A 17726-nucleotide genomic window follows, 5' to 3' on the forward strand; every position below is an offset into this window, starting at 1 on the left:
GTGAGCATGCTAAACCCTTGACAAACCGGATTCGCCGATATATTCAGCTCCGTAATCATTACACTAAATCTTGTATACAATTCCGGGATATCGGTTAGGTTCGACCGGGTCCCTCACTCTCACAAGACTTTGTTTTAGCTTGTTTGATGGCACTTGGGTAATATGGACGCTGTATTCTTTGAATATTATGGCTATTGGGACTATATGCGCTGTTTCCCCTGTGTACAAATTCTATGGGGCTCTGAACCTGGTAAGGTGCAAGTACGCACCTTTTGCTCGGGGTCCTTTAGTTTCTGTGTAAGGAGACTAAGTATAAACTTCAAACTTCAGGCTTCAGGCTATTGCCTCGCTGATGCCTGGAGCGTATACGCGATGCTTGCCGGCTTGCTTTTTGTCAGTGACGTTTTTATCCGAGTTTTGATGCGAGCAGTGTTCGGCTGTCTTGAGCGCCTGTTGCGGGTTCCCTTTGTTTGAAAGGTCTTTACTCACGATCTGCAGCTCGGTGCCGAGTTTCTTTGGGTACGGACGGGAAGCACGGTTGTGAAGTGCGTACGGAATGGAGCGCTTATGCCCGACAGGGTGCGCGGAACGGATGCTCAGATACCGACCAGTGTGCGTTGACTTTGCGTACACCGAAGTTACCATCCCATGGGCACGGCCGCTCGATGGAAGCGCACTAGGTGTGGCCTGCTACGTCGCCCAAAACCGGCGGGAGGACCTACTTCCAGTCGCCACCGCCGCGGCGCCACCGTTCGGGGACAGCCGCGCGCGGAGAGCTGCGCCTGGCTGCGCTTTGAGGGAGGCGTCGGCGTGGTAGAAGCGTTTTATTTTAAGGATATAAGAGCTCCGCTTCATACAGTTTGGCAACAAGAATTAGTATATACTGTCATGTCTAGTGTGACCATGTCAGCACTTAGCGCTTGCTCGGCAAGGATGTATACTGGAGTGTACCCCGAAAAACTTATAGTCACGGTGGTTCAAGGCCACTCGAATGGAGAGCTCGCATTACTGTGATGTTTCATCGAATCCAGTTGTTCGTCACATTAAAATGTGACCCGGCTGTGAACAATTCGAAGCTGTTCAGCAGCCATGGTAGCCTAATGCATAACCACTTAACTATGTCGCGAATTCCGTGTGTCATTTTCATACCATTTACTCATTCCTGCATACAGCTTTTATACACAAATTGATGTCAACCTGTTCTAAGCTGCCAGCGCTATCCAATAAAAAAATGTCCTACTATGAGCAACCTCTGTGAAAATGCGACATGTAACCAACCTTTCTATCTCATTGTGACAAATTTTATGGTGAAAATATAAAGATGTTTATTAGGGGTAATCCGGATGATAACCTGGGATCTTCTACTCAGTTGGAGACCTTAAACTTTGTACGCCAGAACGCTATCTGTCATGGCTTCCCGCATTTTGCATGACCGGACAAGTAAGCACGCTTGATAGAGCCGGTCTGCCTCAAGGTGCTACGTATATGCGCCGAAAGTTTTTATTACTATCTTTATTGGCTGCTCGCAAACCTATACAATTTTGCTGGTTCGTAATTTTCAATGGAAGAACGCGCATCGAGTGTTGCTGTTGTGAAACTCTCAGCTGTGATCACAAGAATGTTCACGCATCAAAGCGCAACTGCAGCCGAGATTCAGCGAGCAGCCGAGTACGCTTATTTAATGGCCACACAAAAAAAGGAAGAAAATTACCAATCGCAGACGGAAAACTTTTCTTGGGAGAGGTTTATGCCATAGCCATACAGATCGCTCCACTGTTGAGTTGACATTTCCAGCCCAGCTCGCTATCAGCGGGGGCAGCAACTTAACGATATCTTGCATAGCGCCTTAGCATGGGCACGATCATTGTTTTTATAGATTAGCTGCAGGTACTGTGTACAATGAGAAAACAGTGATGAAACCAAAAGTTTACACAGCTTGCTTATACTTCACCGGACCTCTTCAGACTTCATCATCCTGTTAATGAAGGTGCTCGTAAGCTGACAAAGCTTGATTACTTCCTTTGCGGGGTACATCAAGCCTGCATTGTCCTTGGTTTTCATTAACCTGTAACTGGTCCAGTTGACTATATTTCCTGCAACAGGCTCTTGCTCGACTGACATGTCGCCTCAAAACCATTACCAAATATCGCATAATTTAAGCAACAACCTGGTAGTGATAAACAAAACTTGGGGTTCTTAAGTCTCCTTGAGGAGCCTCGTTAGAGTGCCCGCACTTTGCTACCTGCTTATTCACCGTATCCCGTAATTGCTGCCTCTGTCACATATCATTAGAACACAGCCTTAAGCCACCGCATTATATGAAATAGCACCCTACACATAGCTATATAAAGCCCCTCTTTACCGAAGCCGTACGAACGTGCCCTATAGGAGTATAGTGTGCCTGACTTGGCATCTAAGGGTCCCGCTTTCAATAATTCCCATTTCATCCTTACATCTTATTGACTCTCTCTGGTTTGGCAGCTCCTGCCACATTGAACATGTCATGTGTTCTCATTGCGCCAAAGGCGTCTGGCCATATCACCAACTAAAGTGCCTCTTACCAGAGAGGTTTTTCTCTGACTGTTCGCCGACAGAGCGGGCGCCGGATTTTCTGTGGAACGTGGCTTTTCATTTTATCGCATCGGCTCAAACAGTCTCAACAGTATAAACAAATGTATGCACAGGCGCCTTTACTTGCAAGGCCACTCAGACTAGCGCGGTAAAATTTAGAACAAATTGCATGCTTATATAAAAAAAACCCTTCGTAGCTTTTTCTGATATGTCCTCGCAACATAACTTGCGAGAAAAGCTTCTGGTGCTACCTCATCGTGTTTATTTGCTTCACACATCGTTAAAAATCCTAGTTCACTGGCCAGCTCCCTGGTAACTAAATAGGTTAAACAACGTGACGGGAACACAGGAAAAGAGGACGACACAACTACCGCGGTTGGGCCGTCTTCTTCCCCTGTGTTCCCGTCACGTTGTTTGCGCGGTTAACCTATCATTATTCACCAACAAGTCCAATCTGCTGTCCCTTGTAGCAAATTCAATGGCAGCTGATAGGGCATTATGCTTTAGCATCTGAACTTTTTAACCTCAGCGCCGCTTTCATTTCAGAGGAAGCGAGTGCATTTTCACTCCTCGCTGCTGTCTTTGCCTGAAGCGAGCTCAGCAGATAAACTTAAAGGGTCTCTTAGATGTCTCTTAAGCGCACGACGGCGAAAGCCTACCCTTCTCCTATCATTTGCCTCTCATCGTTTGCCACAGTTCGTCATTTCAAGTCGTCGTTTGATATATTGGTCATTTCTCAGTCATGATGAGTCTGCCTGTGTAGTCATTGTAGCCCTTATCACTCATAACTAAGCCGGTTACTCATTTAGAATCAGCAGTGGTCATTACATGTCGTTTCACGTAATGGTAATTTCGTAGTCATTAACAGTAATGATGAGACATGCCTAGCTATTATAGTCATTACCACACATCGCTAAGCACTTTTACTCATTTCTAATAAATTGCGGTCAATACAGGTCGTAGAGTGATATACTGGTCATTACAAATCATTTTAGTCATTATTAACCCTTATTAGTCATTAGCATTAGTCATTACCTCTATCAATGTCTATAACTTTTGTTGATTACCTATCACCATCAATCATTTTCATTCTTAATCTCCCTCCTTGCACGTCCGCTTTTGCGACTGGAACACCAGTGCACAGATGCGACACACAGATAACAGGCACAGCTTCTGCGCATAGATTTTCGTTCCATGAGCCTAGAACGGCTTTCGCCTTAAAAAACAAACGCATCCAGTCTCAACGTTAACGTGCTTGCACACGCGCACACAAAATGTTTGCGTTTTCCACGCAGACGCGAGGCGAATGCGCCCAGAACGGAAGCAAACAGCGCGCTCAGAGCCGGCGACCCCGGCGGCGACGTGTCCCCGAACAGTGGCGCCCTCAGCAGAAATAGCGGGCGCAACTGTAAACTCCCCAAGGACGCGCTTGTCCATTGACGGCGGCGCGACGCAGCAGGCCGCACCCAGTGCGCTTCCATCGAGCGGCCGTGCCATGGGTATCCTTTGGACAAGCACGTCCAGGAAGGGAATCGTGCCATTACTTTCTTCTTCTATTGCGAATTGCATGTTTGGATGGAAGGAGTTTAGGTAGTCGAGGAATCGGCTTGCATTGTGTCGGCGAATAACACAAAAATAGTAATCGACATATACCTCGAGGTACAGCTTTTAGGGTGGATTAAACGGGCCCAGAGCTTTTGTTTCGATGTGCTCTAAAGCAATGTTCACACACACTACCAGATGGATGCAACTATGTCTGTATCAAAAAGTAGCTTGTAGCGTTGCTTTCGGGAAACAAAATAAGTGTTGTGCGAGCAGAAGGCCATCAGGCGGCAAATGTCTCCCTTCAAAAGGCGTCATTGAAGGGAACGAGGCGTCGTTTCCCAGGAGTTCCTTGCAGCACGAAACTGTGAAATCGGCCGGAACTGACGTGAACATGAACTTCACGTCAAACGAACACTTCACGTACGTTTCCATCTCAGGGGGCATATTAAAACAGATGTGTGTATTGTGCAACACCACGGACCCCAAGGACCACGTTTAGCCGTGCGTGGCATCGCCGTGTCTGGGAAAAAGGGGATCCTGGTTGTTGAGCTGCCGCCGAGTGTTTGTACCTTTAAAGCCCCTCGGCAGAGGCAACACACAACTTTAACCCACGCTTCCCATAGACGGCACCTCTGGGATGACCCGCCCGGGGGAAATTGGCAGTCGCCTTTTCCTATCCTCCCCTCCATATTTCACTTTCCTATCCTCTTTTCACATGCACCTATCCTGTCTTCTCCTTTCTTCAAGCTATTTCCGTTTTCCTGGCGGCAAGGGCTAACCTTCTGTGGTATAACTACCCTGAGGTTTGCCATATTGGGTTATAGTTGTGCTGTATAGCTGACACGGGTAGGACTTGCTATCTCCATGGTGGGTGGCTGGTTCCACGGCCGAATAATATATATTTTCTTGGCTGCCTTGCTCCTAAAATTTGATCGATCCCTCGTAAAAGAAGTCGCACCGAGACAGCTGAATGTAAAAAAAAATGCCATCAGTTTCCCACGCTTCCACGTAGTTCATAGTGAACACCCAGAAAAAAGCCCTCGACTTGTCTTTCCTTTTCTTGCCTCTAGACCCTGACAGAAACCATTGGGACAAGGATTTGAAATCGAAAGGTTCGCAAATGACGACCTACTGTCGCAATCTTTGTACAATCAGCAACAGGAAAAACTGTCCGGATTAAAATCCTTTGAGGAAATACCAGTGACAATCAGCTAGCACCATTCTCTGAACGCCGTCCACGGCGTAATCTCAGACAATGATCTAGGTGCCTGTCTGAAGAGGAACTGCTAGAGGGTCTAAAGGACCGAAAGTCACAGGTGTGTACAGAAGAAAAATGAAGCTTGATAACCAAGAGATACCTACAAAACACCTAGTCATGACATTTGCATCCAGTATCCTTCCTAAATCTGCCGAAATAGAGTATGTCAAGCTGCAGCTCAGAAAATGCATCCTAAATCCACGACGTTGTTTTAAGTGCCAATGTTACGTTCATTACTCTCAGTGCTGCTGGGGACAGTTGACATGTGCAAAATGTGCTTCCCGTGACCATGGTTCTCAGAACTGTGAAGTTCAACCACACCTGTGTGTCAACTGTGAGGGCAGTCACCCTGCGTACTCACGCACATACTCAGTATGGAAGCGAGAAAAGGAAATGTAACCGTGAAAGTTACAGAAAACGTAACCTTCCAGGAAGCACTAAACCGTGTCTTTCAAAACAACACCCTTATTCTGTTGTGGAAGTAACAGGTATCAGTCATTTTTTGAAAATAAGTTTTTGCATTATTGCATTTAGCCTCGCCGAGGCTTATGTTTCTCTGCCAAAACACTTTCAAGGTCGTGTTGGAGCATTTTATCATGTATTTCCTCAAGTAATCAATATTCATGTCTTCACGTAATTGCTCTAGGGTGGTCCATCATTTCTTTGACATTTTCAAAGCCCCCACTACTTTTACGACTGAAGATGTCTCTTTATTAAGCTGCAGCATGGACAGAAACTACATAGCGGTATTCCTTGCCTGGCTGTGAACGTAGGTCTGAGGCAAGAAAATATATACCCAGACGGCATCGGCTTCAGGTCAGCAGCTAACCTGGCTGGCCAAGGCCACTCTGCTGAACGGACTACCGCGTGCCAGATTGGGCAGAAGTCGGCCATCGGCCAACGTCGAACGAAGCTGACTGAACGCCGAGCTATTCGGCCCAAGGTCGGCCATGTATCAGGTCGGGTAAATGCGGGCAGCTCCTATGGATCAAGCTCGTACCCCGGACTAAACGCCGACCTGGTTGCAACGATTGTTCGGCCATTTAGTGGCCCGCGATTGACCATGCACGTAACAGGTTGGCCAGTAGCCGACCAGCGCCCACTGCTCAAGCATATCCGCGTACTGAATGCAGACTACATCTATCAGGCAGCATTGGAAATTGTTGTTGTTGTTGTTGTTGTTGTTATGAACTTTATTTTTCCACCGATGTAGGAGGCCCCCTACTCCCCGCCCCCGGCACGCAGGCCTATGGGACGGAGGCTGGGGCGGGACGGAGGCTGGGGCCTCCGCGACTAAAGACAGGCGAAGCGACAGTATTTCTTCGCGGCTTCAGCCGCCAGGCCGATAGCTAGCTGCTGGTTGGCGGGGGACTCGCTCCGCAGTAGCAGTTCCCAGGCTTCCCTACTATTTATGTTTTCCTTGGCACCAGGGGAATCAAGGCATTGCCAGATTATCTGATCCAGAGTACCCCTTTCTCCGCAGGTTTCGCATTTATCGTCCGCCTTTTCCTCCACTTGCGTGTAGAAAAGCCAGACGGGACTTGGGAAATTCCCAGCTTGCAGGCGCCGCCAAGCGACGGCCTCCTTGTTAGTTAGCGTTCGGTCCGGTGGCGGCAGGGACCTTCTGCTAAGTCTGTAGTGTTCTAAAACTTCCTTATAAGTTTGCAGCTTCTCGTCCATACCATCGCAATCAGGCGGCTCTACGGCTGCCCGGAAGTAGAGAGCGTTGGAACGGAAGCCAGCATAGTTATTAGTGACAGCAAAACAGCTGTCTGGAACTTTGGAAAAGGGAGGGTCTCGAAGGAGGCAGCCAAAATTTAAGAGAAAGGAAAACTTGAAAGAAAGATTCGAATTATTTGGACCCCCGCGCACGAGGCCGTCCCCGGCAACGAGGCGGCGCACGAGCTAGCAGCATTGGTATGGTGTCTAGAAGCGGGCAGTGTGACGGGCGAAAGCCGGCGAGGCGCACAGGGCAACGATGAAAGCTATAGATGGCGCTACTTACAGCTGGTGTGCAGCCGTCGCGGCGGTTGGAGGGGGCGGCACAGGGCACCAGGCACGCGTGTCGCGTGAATTTTAACGCGGTAGCGTTAAGGAGCTCGTGTCGCAGAAAGCCGGTGTCGTCGGCGGCGTTGGCCGTGAGCTATAAATCCCGGCATGCACTTCATAAATAAAAAGCAACTTCCAAGATGGGCTGGGTGGGAATCGAACCAGGGTCTCAGGAGTGTGAGACGGCTTGGAAATCAAACTAGCGCACTTCAAAACAAAGACACAGGAAGAGAACGACAACACAGCGCTGTCACCCCCGGAACTACTCAGCATGGTGAGACAGGTCGCAAAACATGCTCCGGACTCTGAATTTTCTAGCTGTTTGTCTGAAGGTTTTCAAGTGTTGTCACGTTACAAGTTAAGTGACAAAACTAGGCCCTTCAATTATGTCGCTCTTTTTTAAGAGGACATCAGCTCTCGTTATTGGTGGCAGACAAAGAAGATGGCTTTGTTGTCCTGCCCAAAGGTTTGTTCGGTGAAAAGGCAGCTGCAGCTCTAGCATCTGTTTTCATACGGCGCGATAAGGTTTCCCTTTCCAGGGTAAAATCAAATGCTAAGCAAGTTTGCAAGCGCCTAAATCTTGACCGACTGGTTGCTAGCATAGATGCAGCAGACAAGAAAAGCTTGGACGTATTTTTCGCTGCGAAGACGCATAAAGTTGACTGTCCATTGCGGGCAATTGTCACCGAGAAAGGCACTTGGCAGAAATCCCTGGGGTTATTCCTCCAAACAAAACTCAAAGTGCTGACAGTAGATGATCCTTTCCTTCTGAAAGATTCGAGACAGGTTTTTCACTTCTTAAAAGACACCACTGATGTTCTAATGCCTTTTTCAGTCGATATTAAGGATCTTTACTATTCACTTCCACACGACAAGCTTCTTTTGTGTGTTGAAAGTTGTATCGATGCTTTCGGATCCGTTACCTTCCAGAATTCTTGTGGCATCTCGGTGAGCGGCTTCTTGGAACTTTTGACAGTTTACCTTAGCTCAACTTTCGTTTCATGGGATGAAAGCATTTTTATTCAAAAGAGCGGAGTGTGCATTGTCTCCTGCATTGCTCCAATATTAAGTGATGTATATCTCGCCCATCATGACCGACTATTAGAACAGCAGCTATCTTCGTCAGCTGCTGTGAAGATTTTCAGATTTGTCGATGACTACTTAATCCTCTTGGCTAGTAACGAATGTACTTTTCAGAGCTCAGTTTCAGAAGTGCTTTCTCGCTTTGAACAGTGCCTCTCTCCCCTTGTTTTGACCCATGAGGTACCGGATAAGGGAGCTTTACGCTTTCTTGATTTAAGGCTATCCAGGGCAGATGACCACCTGTGCTGGTGGTACCAGCCGAGAGGGGGCAAGTCCTTGTTGCCCTACAGTTCAGCCCATTCTAAGATTGTTAAGAGGGGCATTGTGAACCTTTGTTTCACAAATGCCTTAATGAAGTCCTGTGTACACTCTATGGGCCGGAGCATCGATGAGCAAACTCAGCGGCTGATCAATGCTGGCTACCCTGAGCATTTGCTGACCTCAGTAGCAGGCTCCCTCTTGCAGAAGCTTAAAAGGGGTCAAGTGAGAGCTGCTCCTGAGCATCAACACAAGGTTGCTGTGGTGCCTTACCTTCATACTATTTCCCACAGGCTCAAACGGATTGGGCAAAAGGCAGGCGTCCGTGTTGTGTTTTCGGTGCCTGATAAGCTTTCCAAGCTTTGCCGCAGAGTCAATGCCCCGGCTGTGCGAAAGCCAGCCTGCCCTGTTAGGCACCAGGCACCTTTCGTTCCCTGCAAGTTGGTGTCGTCTATAAGATTGCCCTGAGCTGTGGCAAGGCCTACGTGGGGCAAACCGGGCGTTGCCTAAACGAACGACTTATGGAACACTCAAACAGTGTTTACAATACTACGAAAAGAAACCTAGGTGTTCACTGCCTAAAGTGTCCTTCTCAGCCCTGTGAGCCATCCCTTCATAATTGCACTGTCATTGCGAGAAATGCACATCAGTTCACACGCGAAATCATAGAAGCCTCTCACATTCTAAAGCTAGGTCAAAATTGTGTTAGCACACCCTCAATAGCCCTGACTAAACGCGAGTTAGAATATCTGAACCAGACGCACAGTAGTTTTAATGTTTAGATTCCGGCTACACTCCTCAGCTTCTAGCGGCCTGGCCTTGGTTGTTTTAGGTATTCTGTTTTTAATGCCCTTTTGGTCTTGTAACGCTCTTAATTGTCCTTTTGATTCTTTTATCGCTCTTAATGCCCCTTTTGTGTTTTTTATCGCTCTTAATGCCCCTATTGGCTTTCATCGCTCTTAATGCCCTTTTGGCCTTTTTTCGATTTTAGTTTATGTATCTTCGGATCGTGCCATTTCCAACTGTTTTTACCTACATGCCTCCCCGTTTTTCGCTTCTTTATTTTTTATAGCCCTGCCGTTCTGCCTTGCTTTGACCTATATTGTTATCTTGCGCCTTTTAACTTTGCGTTCGGTGTTTTACGCCACGTGCAAACTCAGCAGTTATCAATTCTTTCACGCCCACTTTTCGTATATATATATATATTGTGTCACTCTCTAATAAAAACCAGTTGAAGTCAGCGCTGTGTTGTCGTTCTCTTCCTGTGTCTTTGTTTTGAAGTGCGCTAGTTTGATTTCCAAGATGAATTACCAACTAGCCCGTTCTTCCACCCTTGCAAGTGTGAGACGGAGACGCTACCACTCAGCCACGAGTTCGATGCTTGAAAGCGGTACAAAAGCGCTTCTAGTGAATGCGGTGTTGCCTTAGAAACGTGCCGTAGAACGTTATACTGCGGTGTATATCGGTAATTATGAGCATGTTACTTACAGAAGTCGCAGTTACACGAGTAGCGAAGTACGTTTCCGCTACATTTCTTCTGCGCTCTGCGCACATGCAGAGCCATCTTGCGGCAAACACAGAAGAACCCCTCCTCGCAATGTGCGGCGCTGCCCCGACACGGGGCGCGCCACTCGCCCCTGGCGTTTCGCCGTGCACCCTCACGGGTTGTAGAATCAAGCTTCTTTCCTGGGTTGTAGAATCAAGCGTCTTTCCTTTCTTTAGATCACTATCTTCGCTCACCCCCTTCTCCCCTTCGGGCCGCGCGGGTACCGGTGCGAGAATGCCCCAATACCCTTGCGTTTAATAAGTTTTCTCGCTCTCTCTCCTTCCAACATCCAGCGTGCGTCACTCGAACAGTGGTGTTTAGGCGACGCGGCTCCTCTTTCCGCTCACAGCGCGATTGCTAGGTGCAGCGTCTGATGCCGGACGCCTCTGACGTGATCGCTGCGCTGTAGCGCTTCTGCTGGGAAAGCGTCCCCTGCGATGTGTGCCGAGCTGCTTCCGAGGAATCATGCTTCTGCGTGGTGCTCCCAAGCGAGATAGAGGACGATCCCATCAAGGCGTCAGCCCCATGATCGCGTCCGCCTTCATGGCGCGTCGCTGCCCGGCTTTCTCCCTCCGAGACACTGAGTTCTTTGGTTCGTTCCGCTTGCTCAGGCGCACGTTTCATTGCCGCGTCGAACGCTGCGTTGCTCGGCGCTCACCGCATCTCACCGCGTGATTCGTGAGTGCAAAGTCCGACGCAGGGCGCCTCATCAGTTATTGCTGCGCCGTAACGCATTGTCTTACACTCCTTGGCAGGTCGACGGGTGTTGTATTGCAGGGCCTTGCGCGCTCGCTCTTGAGACGCGTGTGATGGAAGCGGCGCCGTCTACCAGTGCCGGTAGCGCTGGGCGGTGCGAACGAGGTGCAATAACCCTATCGCGTTCCACTCTTGAAGGCGAAGCTTAAGCGTCCTCCAAATTTTGCGTCGCGTTTGAATTTTTATTCTGGTGCGATGCCAACATGACCAAATGTTTGCACATCAGAGATGAAAAGATGCATTGTTTTCTCCATCAGTACGCGCAAATGGAGTTTAGCGACGCAGTTTAGGAAAAGCAAGCTTTAATAGAACGCATATCAGAATATTAACTCTGTACGCGTTTAGTTGTCACTAAAAGCTTGATAGCACAAGTGAACATGGACAACGAACACGGACAATTCGGAACTGTGACTGGGAGCTTTGGAGTTCGGCTGCAGCCGCGGCAAATATAATGAGTGGCCCCGGAAAAAAAAAGAAAAAAAGAGAGGGACGTACTAGCAAATTGGTTCTCAACGCGCTACGACACGCTAACAAGCGGACAAACGTAAAACAGACAGGACGACGAACAGAGCGCTGTCTGTTCGTCGGGCTGCATGCGCCAGCAACATGCCGTTTATGGGTATACGTTACTTGGAAGCTGTAGCTCATAAATAATAGGTGCCCTTGTGGATGTTCTGGCGCATCTCATATCATGCACTAAATATTTTCGATCACTGCTTTTGCTGGACAAATCCACAAGACCAAAGGAAACACTTCATTACAATTAAGGCAAAGAAATCATTTGCACAAAATGTCCACAAGAGCACAAATGATGTTTATTTTATTAATACAATATACAAATGCAGACGTCAGAGCAATCGAACAACGATAATGGCTCTGCTTCGAATTCACTCTGTTTATAACTTCAAATGCTTCTGGCGCTCATTTTTAAGAGCCTTGCCCATTATTCAAAGAGTAAAAAAAAAAAAAGAATCCATAGTTAGCACCACAAACTGGAAACATTTTGCAGTAACCTCTTTACGATGAACATCGCGTATCCCACAACTGGTTGAGTTTGTTAGGCTGCTGAGAAACTGCGCGAAATCATGCACACTGAAAGCATAAAACGTTTTCTTTTAACAAAAAATGTGAATGCGTCCCCTACTAACGCCGGCCAGCATAGTTCTATATGCTACAGCCAGGAACGTTTGGGGGAGGGATTTGTGGGAAAAATTTATTTCTTCGTTGACTCGCTAGTTTGTCTTCTGATATTTTTTTACCTCTGAATGGAGCGTGCATGTCCCCTCGTGATTCCACAAATTTCTTCCTTCATAATTGCCCGACCACACACACACACACACACACACACACACACACACACACACACACACACACACACACACACACACACACACACACACACACACACACACACACACACACACACACACACACACACACACACACACACACACACACACACACACACACACACACACACACACACACACACACACACACACACACACACACACACACACACACACACACACACACACACACACACACACACACACACACACACACACACACACACACACACACACACACACACACACACACACACACACACACACACACACACACACACACACACACACACACACACACACACACACACACACACACACACACACACACACACACACACACACACACACACACACACACACACACACACACACACACACACACACACACACACACACACACACACACACACACACACACACACACACACACACACACACACACACACACACACACACACACACACACACACACACACACACACACACACACACACACACACACACACACACACACACACACACACACACACACACACACACACACACACACACACACACACACACACACACACACACACACACACACACACACACACACACACACACACACACACACACGCACGCACGCACGCACGCGCACGCGCACACACACACACACACACACACACACACACACACACACACACACACACACACACACACACACACACACACACACACACACACACACACACACACACACACACACACACACACACACACACACACACACACACACACACACACACACAAAATTCCACGAGCCAGCATCCCTCACACTTTTGTCCCTGGCTGTAAAATAAGCCTCCCCTATCAAATTGTTGCGTGCACAGCGATCTTAATTGCATTCAGCTGCTGGGTGACTTTGAGACCAGAATCACAATTCTGGCAAGAAATTGTGCTGCTAAACTTCTGTGTCACACATTCTGCCATGTAAAATATAAGCTGGCTATCCCTTGTTTCACCCTAATTAGTGTGGCCTGAACTGAGGCACAGCTGAATAAGAGAGCCAGCATCATAATGCTCCCAGCATATGTCCTGAAATATAAACATGTCCAGCGTATAAAAATATTATTTTCAGCTGTTGATCAGCAAAGGCGTAGCGTAACAATTAAGTTTGGCTTGAATATTCTTCTGTTTCTGTAGACTGACAAGGTTATAGAAACTAGGGCAGATGATAGTTACGAGCAACTTCGCAGGTCTTGGGTGAAGATTTGTCTCGAGTATTCTATACCGAAAAAGTTGTCCTGACTTAGTATGCCATGCGTTTGCAAACGAGACACAATTAGTCGTCAGCTCCTTGTCAGCACGTTTGATATTTCGCAACCTCAGTTCGCGTTAAGCTACATATTTAGGTGGTCTGAAAAGGGGGTTTCGGCTTTGCGCGCTTTGTACCCGCTACTGCGCCAGGGTGCAAAACATGTTCGCGCTTTTGCGCCACGAGTGCGCACAGCGTTATCTACTGCATAACACAGGATCAGCACAAAATCACCCACTTCGCACCTCAAAAGGATCATTGTGGTACATGTGCGACTACCAGCTTCGAATCGTTCGCGGTCCATGTGCATACAAGCGCAGTCCACGCGTCCCAGACCTCGCCAGCACCCGCGCTGCTGCGCTCAATCGCGCGGCAGCGGCTGGTTCCCCATGCACACCAGAGCGCTGCAGCGCCCCTTGCGACGCCGGGAATTTTCATCGCGGATCGCGCCTCCCTCTCGCAAGGCGCGGATACGTCGCCCGTCACACTGCCCCCTTCTAGCCACCATAGCATTGGAAAGCCTTAAGCATGACGTGAGCCCCGCTATTTAGGCCAACCTTTAAACGAAGCTGAATTAAATCGAAACTGAGAACCATTATCAATCAACCTTCAGTTTAATCCTATTACTTGAAATAAAATCCTTCAATGCTCTGTGAAAAACAAGTATGACAATAATGTAGATTTTATTGCTTGAACAAACCTGCGCGAAGAGATATGCAGTTTATTTTATGAAGGGGACTAAGGGGGGGACTAGCAATTGGTAACGTTTCTCAGTAAGTCCAAACACATTTTAAGGAACAATGAAAATGGCTTGAAGGAAAGTTGACAGATCCAGTAATGAATCTTCATTCTATATCAATATACAATAACATTATATCAGCAAAACGTCTTCGAGAGCATTGCTGAGGTGGGTATTGACGTGAACAACATCAAAATCCTTTAAAAACACAGTCTTCGTCAAACGTGTATAGCCCAGAGTGTCTTCTTCGGAGTCACTTCGTGCGGTTATAATGCATTTTCAGTGTTCCGAATCTTTTGACGGTAAGATTTGTTTGTCTACCCTCTGCAATGGCAAGGACATCTACTAATGCTAAATCAGCGCCACTATCCGGTGTAGAAGCAGACCCTGGGCTTTACACTTTCTACAAAGGTTGTACTTTCGGAGAGATTGTACAGTCCGATGGTAATGGAAGTCGTCTCAGTGATTAAATAATCATACTGAACGAAGCCATGGATGTATTAGGAGGGTATGAATACTTAGCGTACAGCGGCGAAAATTCTGAAAAGTGACCCAAAGGCGCCATGAGCTGACAACTGTGAACGAGCGCTTGAAACGTGATGATGCCATCATCGCAGCTTTTGTTTCAGTCACATGCACACTAAAACAATAACAAAAATTAAATCGCGGAAGTTGCAGGCACAGATGGCCCGAGAAAACTTGAAACGCGTTCGTGCACAAATCATGCAAGGGAAGGAAGACACCGCAACTCTGTGTTTGCTAAACGCTCTCCAATACGAAATTCGAGCTGGCAAAGGGAATCCTGTCCCTGGAAATCATCATAGAATTCGCAGAACTAGGGTACAGACAGCTCTGCGTTTCATCAGTAAATGAGATAACCTTAGTTTCGGAAGAATTTGTATTATCTCATTATTTGTACACAGATTAGAGAAAGAAGGTATGGGGATTGCAATGGGGGTGGGGGGGGGGGGGGGACAAGCAATCCTGAAAAAACATATGCATTACCTTGAAAATTTCTATGTTATGAGCATACAGGAGAAACGAGTTCTTGACCACTAAGAACCTTCAATAATAAAAACATAAATAAATTGTAGCTTACACAGAAACATGAACTCCACTAGTTCCCATGTAGAAGAATGAGGTCTGTGTATTGTCACTGACAAAGCAGGAGCGATCAAAAAGATAGCTGCATTGAAGGGCCACGAAAGAGACATCGATGCTAGAGAGCAGAAGCTTTGTATTGAGTAGTGAGTGTGTAACAACATCAAAAGCTTTTCTCTAAAGAGATTACGCAATGTCAGCCTGATTGTTCTGAACGAATGAGGCATAGATAAACTTCATAAACGTGACACGTTTTGCTGTAGTAGAATCTCTCGATAATAAGCCATGCTGATAAGGTACGATGACGTGTTTGAGAGAGAAGGAAATGTACGTTGTGCAAGGGTAACTGAAATACCCTTAGTGGCTGCATACACAACAGAAACAGGACAATAATTCGAAACATTACATTTGCGTCCTAATTTGAAGACAGGAATACAACATGCGAGTTTTCCAACGAAAAAAAAGGCAGAATTTTACAAACAATTAATCAATATTGGAGTTAAAATGAATATTATTTAATTAATTTATTTATTTCATACTGCAGGTCGTTGTACAGATCCAAGCAGAACAAATGCACAAGTAGATATTACAAATACAAAAGCACAAATTAAAATGAACAAAATAAACAAAATGAAAAATGCAGCATGACAATGCGCTGTCAGTCATTGTGCCGGAAGATTCCACTCTGCTATGGCACGTGGGAAAAAGGAAAATTTAAATGTGTCAGTTCGAGCAATATGTGGAGTAAGGGCACTGGGATGATGGTGGCGTGTAGGGCGTGTAGTTAAAAAGGATACCTAGGGTGCAGGATCAAGCGCCAACTTGTTATTTATGAGCAGGGAAAGTAATTCTCGACGGATATTTTTCTTCTTGTCTCCGGGGGTTGGATATTATAATTATTCATTAGCGCAGATGGGAATTCAAACGGCGAAAACTTGGAATAAATAAATCTTATGGCTTTTCATTGAATTATTTCAAGTTTTTTTAGCATCGGTTTTAGTATAAGGATCTCACACCACGCATGCATACTCGAGCTTAGGCGTGATTAATGAATTATAGGCGAGTAATTTAACTTCAACGGGAGCTTTCGAAAGTTTGTTTCGCAGAAAACAGCTTGCGAAATGCGGACGAGCAGATATTCGTAACATGTGAATTCCAGGACAGGCTGTTAGTTAATGTTACACCTAGGTATTTAAAACTGGATACTTGATGTAATGGTGATTTCCCAAGGGCATACCTGTGAAGAAATATATTTTTTTTTACGTGTCACGCGAAGGAAATTGTTTTTTTCTTTATTTATGACCACGCCCCATTTCTGGCACCATGCAAGGACGTTATTAAGAGAAATCTCAAGATCAATTTGGTGATTAGAACATCTAATACCCCGGTACAGAATGCAGTCATCTGCAAACAAACGAATCTCCACTCCAGGAAGAACTGTTTCAAAAATATCATCAATATAAGTAAGAAATAATAAAGTCCCGAGTGCACTCCCTTGTGGTACTCCGGAAGTGACAGCAAGACAGTCTGATTCCTCTCCGTTGATTGATACATAGTGTTTGCGGTTTGTTAAATACTCTGAAATCCAAGTAACCAACATGTCAGGAAGGTCCATTGCTGTAAGTTTTAAAATTAATTTGTCATGAGGGACTTCGTCAAATGCTGTGCTGAAATCTAGGAATATTAGATGAACTTATACATTACTGTCTAGGGCAAATGCAAGCGAGTGAACGTTTGCTATTAACTGGGTTACTGTCGAACATCCCTTACGAAAGCCATGCTTAAATTTAGATAGAACAGAGTGCAGATTTAAGAATTCATTTATGCGATTGGCAACAACTTGCTGAATTAATTTACAACGCACACGAAGAAATTGGGGAAATAGGGCGGTAGTTGGCCAAGAGCAAACTTCGGACTTCCAGTCATTTGGCAACTTTCCAGTTCGCAAGGATGCTTTAAACAGTACACACAAGAAGTTTACCAATGGTTCTGCATATCGCCGTAGGGAGATGTTTGGAATGTTGTCGGGGCCCCATGTGGTTTTGATTTTCAATTTTAGAAGCATAGAAAATGTGGCCATATCACGCTGTCATCCTGATAGCGCCCCGACTGCTAACACTTGACGTCTACGTCACCTATTCCAAGTGTACTTTATCGCTCCTTCCCATGAA

This window comes from Amblyomma maculatum, chromosome 8, assembly GCF_055883805.1.
Source record: "Amblyomma maculatum isolate TAMU_Amacu chromosome 8, ASM5588380v1, whole genome shotgun sequence".
Lineage (NCBI taxonomy): Eukaryota > Metazoa > Arthropoda > Arachnida > Ixodida > Ixodidae > Amblyomma > Amblyomma maculatum.